General features: G+C 38.5%; 1 protein-coding gene across 1 annotated transcript in view; it reads left to right on the top strand.

The window, feature by feature from the left end:
• The first annotated feature begins 795 nt into the window (after positions 1–795).
• The window catches only part of LOC107587277 (short transient receptor potential channel 5-like), a 44449-nt gene continuing 34168 nt past the window's right edge, over positions 796–11076 (top strand). Inside the window, exon 1 of the mRNA XM_016274995.1 lies at positions 796–1043. The gene's annotated coding sequence lies outside the window, so the exon portion shown is untranslated. The remainder of the gene's footprint in view (positions 1044–11076) is intronic.

The raw sequence follows: 11076 nt of genomic DNA, 5'->3' as shown, positions 1-11076 counted from the left end.
TATGAGGACATGTATGAAATCAACGTCCTGTTTCGAAACAGAAAGTCATATTTTGATTTGAAACCCCATAAGACGGCCAGTGAACGAACTTTGGGTGTGCTTTCTCAGGCTGAGACTACTGTGACCAGGGAGAAGTGTAACAAACTGATACTCACAATCCCGATGAGGGTGTTTAGAACGGCGAGTGAACGTACCGCAGCATCGCATGCCTGTCTGGTTCTCCAGCGGGCTGAGCTGCTGCCAGCCAAGCATCTGTACTCATCCTGTCATTCCCAGTGAGGAAAACGAAGTAGAACGCTTAGGAGAGAAACCTCAAACAACACACTAATGTCAGGGGAGAAATAGAGCAGCGCTGCTAGTTCTTTTAGATGAGGAACAGACAGACAGGATTTGAGATGACAACAAGCACAAAAACAACCTGGGTGCCGGAGAGGAGGGGAGAGAGAATAGAGAAGGGGAATTGGGGGATGCTGCGGGAGGGAGGGAGGGATGGAGACACAGAGAGGAGGGTGACGTGGAAAAGGAAAAGAAAGGAAAGAACAGGAGAGAGAATAGAGCGGCACAGAGACAGACAGAGGTAGAGCAGGGGCAGGAGACGCCACACTCCATCCGGCAACCATGACAACCGAAGCAAGCTTCATGCCAAGCCCCCGTACCCTCACGCCACCGATAAGGGGGCTGTGAACAACAGGGACGACTGCAATACACGTTGGGACACTGAAAACCTGGAATGGTTTAGATGATTTTGCTCTTTTGTTCAGGATCGATTCGTTTTTATTCCCACCCTTTCACCTGGGGTTGAATCCAGCTCTCTCCTGCTGTTTATCAGGGTGGGCTGAACCCGGATTAAAGGGAACAGCTGGGAACCACACACCGGAGCCTTTTCCACTGTGACCCATCAATGGACTCCCTGAGGTGGGCTTAACACCGCTCAATGACTCTCCACCGGAGCAAACGACCTGCCGGCAGGCTTGGAGACCGAATTTTCTTGAAAATCGCCTGTAAGACAGAAGAGACGAAACATGTAAGCCAGAAGACACAGGGTGAGTGCACTTTCCCAATTTTGCATGCAGAACATTTGGAATCATTTGGAAAGGTATATGCATTTGTAAACTGTTGCAGAAGGCGCAGTGGGATCAGTAGAGAGACAAAAAACAATATACGTATTAAAAGTATTTGCTAATATATGATTTTTAGAAAGGTTTACACTACACTCTAAAAAATGCTGGGTAAAATAGGGACAAACCCAGCAATTGGGTTGTTTTGACCCAGTGGTTGGGTTACTACCCAGAAGGTTGGGTTAAACATTTAACCCAACCGCTGGGTCAAAACAGCCCAATTGCTGGGTTTGTCTCTATTTTACCCAGCACTGGGTTGTATTTAACCCAGCATTTTTTAGAGTGTACTAAGACTATTACATCCTCATTCAGATTATTTGTTAAGCAATGTCAAAAAAACCTAAACATTTTAGCGTGGTGGTCGCTTGTGAATGTCAACAGGTTATTAAGACTTGAATGAATCTCCCACAGCGATGCTCGATAGCTTGTCCTCAGGAAACAGTACCATGTGTCCCTATGACTTGCTACTGATATAATTAACTGGATACTGAACTTAGACGCAACCTTTAACAGATTGAACTCTAATAAGGGTAAATTGCAAAAGAAAGGTAAATAAAATTTATTTTTAAACGTTTCATGGGAATATCAGCCATTTTGCATGTCCTCATTCATAACAAATTGGTTAAAATGTAAAGTAGATTTTTGGGAATTATAGAAATTATTCTGTAATAATAATAATTAAAATTATATATATATATATATATATATTTAAATAATAATAATTTGTAACATTTGTTTGTTATTCAGAAGTATTATTTATTATTGAAAGTTCAACAGCAAAATTCTGAAATGAAATTATTAAAAACAAAGAAAACAACAACTGCTATTTTCAGGCACAGAATTTTTTCAGCGTTTCCTGAAATTTGGCCCAGTAAGGCCAATGAGGAAATCATCTAGATTTTTTTGGCAGCACTGAAAAAATGATGGTTCATGAGCATACTAGAAGAGATGAAAATGGTTCAGTAATACAGTATGTAGGTTACAGGTACTGTATGTTGCACTGATGGTCACAGGTGTGCATTGATGGACTTGACTTCTGTTTTCAGGTTTCAGGCTCAGATCAACCTCTGTGTAAATAACATGAAATTTCAAGGTTGCTTTCATGCATTATGTAACAGCATGTGGGTCAGCATCTTTACAGTTAATTTCTGTACACAGACTCTTTTCGTCTGCTCGTTTCATTTGACTCTTCACCAAGAGTACTGTAATACACTGTTCTCCATATCAAAATGTTTCCAGGAATATCTCACAAATGTGAAACTGTAACACAGCAACAAGGTGCGAGTCAAACGCTCAATTATCACTAAAAGTGTGCTTGATAATTGGCTCTTTAGTGTTAACAGTGCATGCATGTTGCTTAATAGTGTGTATTAAAATTAAGCAAATTATTCCTACCAGAAAAAAAAAACAGAAATGGTATCCCAGTCCGCCCAAAACTTTGTCCTGACCGATATGAATTCAAAGGACAGCTATGAACAAATATTAATATGCTATGTTCAGAACGGAATATTAATGTGCAGCATACTGCACAGTACGTACTGTATACTATATACAAAATGTGAAACCGTAGCAATAAATTTACCCATATTGTTGTGAAATGACAGTGTAGTTCTGTTCTGTTAACATTAATTTATGTTAATTTAGGTTTTTTAATTCAAGCATGATCAATATGATCATACAAAGAAATGTTGAAAAAAGTCATAAAATAGTCACTAAATCCTTCATTCATCACACTGGAAATGAAAGGTGGAATCGAGCACATTGCATTATGGGATACAGTATTTTACTGTATACTCCACATGTGTGTGTATACCATTCACACAGAATAGTTGCATAATAGGCACAGTATGTTACTTCAGGACAGATTTTGGAAATGTGCAGTTTTGCGCTAATGCTAATATGATCTTTTTCTGACCTAAAGTTATCTTGAGTCTGTCATGTTTACTGTAAATTTCACAGGAACAACAAACTATTAACCAGTTGGATATTAGCAATAGGAAATGGGGTAAGGGTAGGATTAAGTGTCAGGTTGGTTAAGGTGTGCCTGGTTAGCATGGGCAAGTTAGCTGCTGCTGGTAGATGCAAATACTCCACATTTGTGTATCCCATTCACACAGAATAGTTGCATAATAGGCACAGTATGCATACTGCATGCATGCCACAAAAACAGCATGGTTGTATGCTATTCTGAATACATTCCTCTTGTCTTTGTGTTTACTGTAGTCGCATTAGTGAAAAAAAGCTCTACGTAATTTTATAGCACAGTGATGATAATGGTACTGATGACAAATAATGGTACTGTGATGCCTCCTGCGATCATATTAGTATCAGCTTAGGAATATATAAGCCCCAAAATGATCCTATTGCACGTCTCTGTGTTTTATCACAGAACAGCCATCTGACATCACCTCACTACATCCTGAAGTCAGTACATCTGACACCAGTCTGGCTAATGACCCTGTTCTGTGGTGAGGACCGCATACGGGGATCTTGTCACTATGAGTCACTTTAACAAAGTGGCGTTCAGGTTTTACATAGCCAAGCCCCTCTCGTCCGCTCTGTGAAAAACAACAGTGGAGGGATTGTGACGCAGGTGGGCTCTGTAGAGTTAACAGCGATCAGTACAGTGAGAGACACAGAGAGAGAGAGAGAGAGAGAGAGAGGAAAATGATTTCTGTGCCGTGGAATTACTAACTGGCTCCCCCACACTCTAGTAAACAGCTGCCTGTGCCTAATTAGCGTTTCGAACTGAATGTCTGCTCTGTGTGTGGGCTCCAGTCTCAAAAACACACTCACTGTTATGGCCAGCTGATGCTTTTACCTAATACCGACTACCCTGATGCGGTCTGTGTGACTGTGGCTTCCTTTCTTTTCTCTACATGCCCCACAATTCCTGACAAGTATTCCTGAAGTATACTCTGGGCCTGGGCTGTTGTTCACAGCTGAAAAAAGAAACGGAGGAAACAGAGCAACAAACACACTACTACAAATGCAACAACAGACAACAGTGTTGATGAGCACTTGTGTGGGTGGGTTAAGAGATACTGCAACTCTAGTTTAAATGAGTGCAAAGATATTTTATTAGTCATAACTTCTGCAGACACTGGACAAGGATAAAACTTTCTAGAGCACGTGTCAAATGTTGGTGTTTGTGTACACTTTCGAATTGAGGTTACTTTGAAAGGGTATGCATTCATGTACATGCATACATCAAGTGTTTACGTGAAAACTGATGTATATTTTGGGATTTATTGGAAAGGCTTGCATGCTCAACTGTGCAATGCTATGAATTATGTCTACCAGGAGCTGAAGTGAGTCTTATTACTTCAGGACAGATATGCCTCTGCTAATTTTGGAAATATGCAGTTTTGCGCTAATGATAATATGATCTTTTTCTGACCTAAAGTTATCTTGACTCTGTCTTGTGTACTGTACATTTTTAGCAGTCTGGAACAACAAACTTAACCAATTGGATATTAGAAATAGGAAACTGGATAACGATTAAGTTTCAGGTTGGTTAAGGTGTGAATGGTTAGCATGGGCCAGTTAGCTGCTGCTGCTAGTAGATGCAAATTCTGCTGCCAAAAAGCATCTTTCTCTATAAGTGGCTCTGTATTCTGATGCAATATTTTTTGGAAGCAACATATGAATGACAAATATTTCATTATATTATTAAAGATGTTTGCCAGTAACCAATTTTTGGATTGCTCAAAAGCATGAAAATGACTTCAATCAGAATCACAAGCATTACATGGTATTTACAGCTTTGGTGATTGGCTCTGCAAACAGGCCACATACCTCCAATAGATCCTACATCAGACAAGCTATTGCCAATGAGATGTATAGGAAATGTTTCAGCTATTACAGACCTATTTGCGTTGGGGTTAGGGGCTCATTCAATAGTCTCATTAAGCTATTATTTCTCTCTGATTTGGGGGGCAGTTCATATTTAGTTATATTTATGGCAAGAATATTGTTCCAGGACTGATTATCACTGTCCTTTGCTCACGATTTAGTGATCTTGGCCTTTCGTTAGGCCAAGACTAATGAAGCTCAATGAACCAATGACCATATGCAGTCGAAATGAAAGCCCAAATTACATTAACACAATCTGCCGTTGGTCAGACAATATTTAGTCCTGCCTCAAACTAATGCCATTGGTAGAGCCAATGTTGCGCTCGGGCTAGTTGAGATGCTCACGCAAACAGAGCAATGATTTGAACGAACAACTGATTCAGCCTTTGAATGGCTTTGCATACTATAAGAAGGAATTGTCCAAATCATCTGGTCATCCGATGTACTCTGTGTCCTAACCAAACACAGATCAATACGATTCTGGCAACTAAAATTTTTTCTTTCTCTCTCTGCAGACGTTGCCTCGCACTCGCGAGTTGGAAAAGTACATTATCAAATTAATATAAATGTAATCATTATTAAAAATATTTTTTTGTCACTGAATGCACATTTTTAATTTTCTTGTTCAGTTTTATTTATTTTCAAGATCTGCGGTAAATTACCCATTGTCGATTTCATTATCGACATTATTAATACACATATTTAGTACCTTAGATTTTCATTGTCATTGGACCCATTGTATGTTCTTGTAATATAAACTATTCCAAAAATAGAGTCCCTTGTTACTCACTGCATATCACCATTGCAACTGGTTAAGACACCCAAAGGACCTCACATTCCAGAGTTTGCCAGTTGTCCTTTCCATTCCCTAGCTTGTCCCAGCTTCTAAAGGAAAATTGTGAGCAGAATTTTGAAAAACCTGCTGGGTGTGATTGCCTTGGCCCAGTTTTCCTCAAGATATCTGCTTCTATCATTGCAGCAGCCCTCACTCATATTTCCAATCAGTTTCACTTTACTGCTGAAATAGCCATGGTTTGGAAACTATTAACTGTGCAGTCCTTATTTAAAGGTTGTGACACGGTAGAATCGAACTCATGTAAGCCTCTCTCTATGGTACTATGTATCCAAAAAGTGCTGGAAAAAAAACTTGATACCCATGGTATCCCGTACATGATGTTCTGATCTCTGTCATGGTGCACTAACTACTTTCTCACAGTTATATAAAAATAGAACATTTGTTATCTAACTTCTGATTGTCATATATCGAGAACAGTCTTAGCTTTAACACATTTTTTTCAGTCTATATCAGTAACATGCCTCAAATTCTCAGCAATACACCTTCCATGGTCACACTTTCTTTTAAGGTCCAATTCTCAATATTAACTATTAACTGTGACATTTGCCTCAATGACCTCCTAATTTGCTGTTTATTAATAGTTACTAAGATAATTGCTAAGTTTGGGTATAATTATGGGATCTAAAATATGGTCATGCAGAATAAAGCATTTGTAAGTGCTTTATAACTACTAATAAACAGCCAATATGCTAGTAATATGCATGCTAGTTAATAGTGAGATTTGGTCCTTAAAATAAAGCGTTACCCATTCCATTATAGGCTATGCAAATTACACATTTACATATTTAGCTGGCCTGACGATGGCCTGGCGTTATTTGTACAGTAATATGTTACAAATAAAGTAAATGGCTCAGTTGTATCTAATCTTTCTTTTTGCACCATACAAAAGGGCTACACATAGATATCTTATCATAAAAAATCTCTGTAAATGAGTATCAAACTACATGAAAAGAGTCAAATTAAGCTACTACAGTATATGTCAATCACTCTTCCCAATCTAAGCCACATCTATACGACAAACAATTTAATTGCATACGATTTACAATTAGCTACTATGAATATTTGGGTTGAAGTGTTCTGGAACAGTGTGGTAAATACAACTTAACCACTGATTTCTAGTCGTTTCCTCTTTTGGAAGGCCAAACAAAGTAGTTTCGCTTTCACAACGAAACACCGCGTCACACACGGCGGCCTAGAGTGAGGGGCGGCAGCTTAGAGTGAGCGGAGGCCAGTGGCTAGAGTAAGGAACGGCCGGCGGGCTTGTGGCAACCACATGTGACGAACCCGGGCTGGACTCCGCTTCGTCCACGGTGAAAGCCAATCCGGCAATCCACAGTGCAAAGTTGATGTATTTCCTCAGCAACCAGTACGGATCAACTCCAGACGCATAACGAAGCGGATATTGTCCTCTTTTGGAAGACCAAACAAAGTAGTTTCGCTTTCACAACGAAACACAGTGTCTTCATGACATGGCGGCGGCGGCAACAATACTACAGCGAGAATAAAAGTTATGCCTTCTTTCTTTGCGTGGACATTATGCAAATCTTCCCACATCGTGACGTAGATATGTGGGGGCGTGTTAGAACGAGCCGTTTTAGGTAGGCGTGGTTGACTCTTAACTTTTATAAAGACTATCTCTTTGGATTTGAGACTTTAGTCTTTGCAACTTTACAGATCTTCTTTATGCACCAAGAGCTTGTAACACTCCAAAGAGAAAGGAAAAATTTAAATCGCATCATATGACTTTTTTTTTCTTTTAATCACTGCTTTTCCCTTAAAGACATATTCTGGGTTTGATAAAAGTTTAGCACAATGGCATTTGTGGTAAAAATGCAGAAATGTGAAGGATATAATTTTATAAAAGCACTTATTTATTCCTCATTTATTGAGCTGTAAAGCTGTTTAAATCATTTTTACAGTTATTTTAGGGTTTTAATGTTTATAGTGTTGTCATGGCTTTGAAATTGTAAAATTGGATTTAGCATTACACAGAAAATCTTAGAGAGCAGTTACTCATTACTGTCGAAACAGTGAGTATTTGAACATTTATGAATTGGCCCCGTTCACTGTAATTGTAAGTGTCTCACTGTAACTCAAAGTCAATATCTGTCCATTTCTTTCTAAAAAATCTTTTATCCCTTTTCTTCAACATTTTCCCAGCCATGTTTGTAAATAAGATTGCTCTTGTAGAGCCAGCTTGATTTAATAAGTTAATTAAAGTAATCATTTCTGGTTCTCGTGGACCATGATGATTCTTGTGATAGCTTGGTATTTTGAGATCGATATTTGAAAAAGCATCTTATGTGCCCACTACATCTGAACCAAAATGATCTCTTGTCAGGAGTATATGATTCAGGCCAGTGGAGGAAACCCAAGTGCTGTAGAAACTAAAAACCTTAACATTTCTAATCTCTAAATCACCGATCCACTGCATTAAACTAGGAAGAAGCGAGACAGAGAGGAAAACCCACAACTGCTGTGGGAGATCAGTGTGACCTTAAATATGCGTGTTCACACTAAATATCATCAGATGCTCATGGAACACAACCAATGAATCCAGTCGTTCCGGGATGTTTCTTTGAGCTTGCAGAGGGTATGACGTTGTACATGCTTCTCTAGCTCTCTCTTCTCTGTCAAGTTCTGCCATTCCATCACAATGTTAGAACCTACGTGCTAGGCTAGTTCATCTTTTAAAGACAGCTCAGCTTCTGCTCATAGCTGGATGCAGAGGTCTGCATGGTCCATCAGAGATTTCAGCGTTTGCAGTTTGTTTCAAATGAGTAATTCCTCTTGTTGAAACATGCAAAAACAACATCCATCTCTTACTCCGTCTATAAACACACAAACAGTATTGTTAGTGCTCTCTGTTTTCACGAAAACATTGTTACTTACACTGAACTTACTGTTGACCGTAAGTGAACATTTAGTTTCATTAAACTTACTTTAGATTGTGGAGGATTCAGCAAATGAAATGAAAACAATATGGTTAAATTTAATAGAAATTTAATAGAAATCTAAAACAAGAAGTAATCTGAAACATTTGAAGTAATCATCAATGGAGTAATGGAGTAATTTGGAGCCTAATCATCACTGGAACATTATAAAAGGAAATTGGCCTTTAAAATGACAAGAATCTTGATTCATGCTTTATGCAACTCAGAGAGACAGTTTTTGTTTAAACATTTATATGTTAACGATAGCAGTGGGTCTGTGCATATTCACTGTCAAACCACTCTAATAAACTAAGGTGTCCGTCCAGGTCTACAAACATGCTGAATAAAACATGGGTCAATTCCCTGTGGAAGCCTTCTTTAGCTTTTATGAAGCAGTGATGTGTGAAGTTCAACAGCAAACGGGAAAAACACTCAGCCTCTGTTCTTACATAATGAAATAATGAAATACTCACAGACATGAGTATAAAGTGCATCAAATAAAATGTTATGATATTCGGATTGACTGAATTACAGTAAAACTGGGCAGCTGTCTTGCTTTTGGTGAGGTCCACAAATCCTCATGCCAGGATGGCTGAATTACTGCTACAAACTCAGAGTGCTAATATTTGTTCAAGTGAGCAAAAAAGTCTGAGCTTAAAAGTGGAATTTTATGTGACTGACCAACAATTCTAATTTCTTGTAGATTGGCCATCACAACTCTTTGAAATTATGGATTAATGCATTTTAATTGGCAAGATTTTGAATTGTTTTATGTGATTTGTGAGGGTTATATTTTTCGTGTTTAATTTGAGAGATTTTACATGAATTTACATTTTATTTGTGAGGTTTTAAATATAATTTGAGAGGATTACATTAATTTATATGCAATTTTACATGTATTTACATTTAATTTGTGAGGTTAGTTATTTTTACATTTAATTTCGTTATTTTAAATTTCATTTGAGAGATTGTATTATTTAATGCGTAATTTTTTCAGGTATAATTCATGTTACATCATGTAATTTGAGAGGTTTTTGCATTATTTTAAATTTCATTTGAGAGATTTTACATTATTTAATGTTACATTTGTGCAGTTTACTTCATGTTACATCATGTCATTTGAGAGTTTTTTTTAATATTTTTTTTTACATTATTTAACATTTAAATTGAGATGATTTACATTGTTTTACCATTAAACTGTGGACAAGGGTGCTAATTGCTCTTCTTGGTGTACACACTTGGCTCTATTTATCAACAATACAATTGCATCAATCATTTGTTAATAGGGATTGCTTAGTAAAGTCTTGTATCTCTAGACAGGGTGAAGCAAAGCAACACAAGCCAGCTATCTTGGCAGTTGCTTACATAATTTTATGCATCTGTTACCTGCCATGTCTAGAAATCGAAGGGGTGTTATAGACTGGCAATGGTGTGTGATCATGTTTACTTGTCACACCAAATATACTGGCAATGCATGAAAGAAAATGGAAGAGAGAGCCACCTAATAAAAATGGGAGGTGGCCTGGAAATGAAAATGCCTTAAGACCTGTGGAGAAAATAATTATATCTTGACTTTTGAGTTTAGAAAAAAAAATATATATATAAATATTCAAGTATGCAATCTTACATATTCAAAAAATATTCTTAACATAATGTATTATTAGTCGTGACCTAATGGTTAGAGAGTTGGGCTCGTAACCCAAAGGTTGTGGGTTCGGGTCTCGTACCGGCAGGGATTGTTGGTGGGGGGAGTGAATGTACAGCGCTCTCTCCCACCTTCAATACCACGACTGATGTGCCCTTGAGCAAGGCACCGAACCCCCAACTGCTCCCCGGGCGCCGTAGCATAAATGGCTGCCCTCCGGGTGTGTGTTCACAGCATGTGTGTGGACTGGCAATGGTGTGTGATCATGTTTACTTGTCACACCAAATATACTGGCAATGCATGAAAGAAAATGGAAGAGAGAGCCACCTAATAAAAATGGGAGGTGGCCTGGAAATGAAAATGCCTTAAGACCTGTGGAGAAAATAATTATATCTTGACTTTTGAGTTTAGAAAAAAAAAATATATATATAAATATTCAAGTATGCAATCTTACATATTCAAAAAATATATGAACCATTATTAGTCGTGGCCTAATGGTTAGAGAGATGGGCTCGTAACCCAAAGGTTGTGGGTTCGGGTCTCGTACCGGCGGGGATTGTTGGTGGGGGGGGGGGATGGACAGCGGTCTCTCCCCCCTTCAATACCCCCACTGAGGTGCCCTTGAGCAAGGCACCGAACCCCCAACTGCTCCCCGGGCGCTGCAGCATA

Source organism: Sinocyclocheilus grahami, unplaced genomic scaffold, assembly GCF_001515645.1.
Source record: "Sinocyclocheilus grahami isolate Dianchi unplaced genomic scaffold, SAMN03320097.WGS_v1.1 scaffold91.1, whole genome shotgun sequence".
NCBI lineage: Eukaryota > Metazoa > Chordata > Actinopteri > Cypriniformes > Cyprinidae > Sinocyclocheilus > Sinocyclocheilus grahami.
Note: the sequence above shows the minus strand (reverse complement) of the source record. Positions and strands in the feature narration are given on the sequence as shown.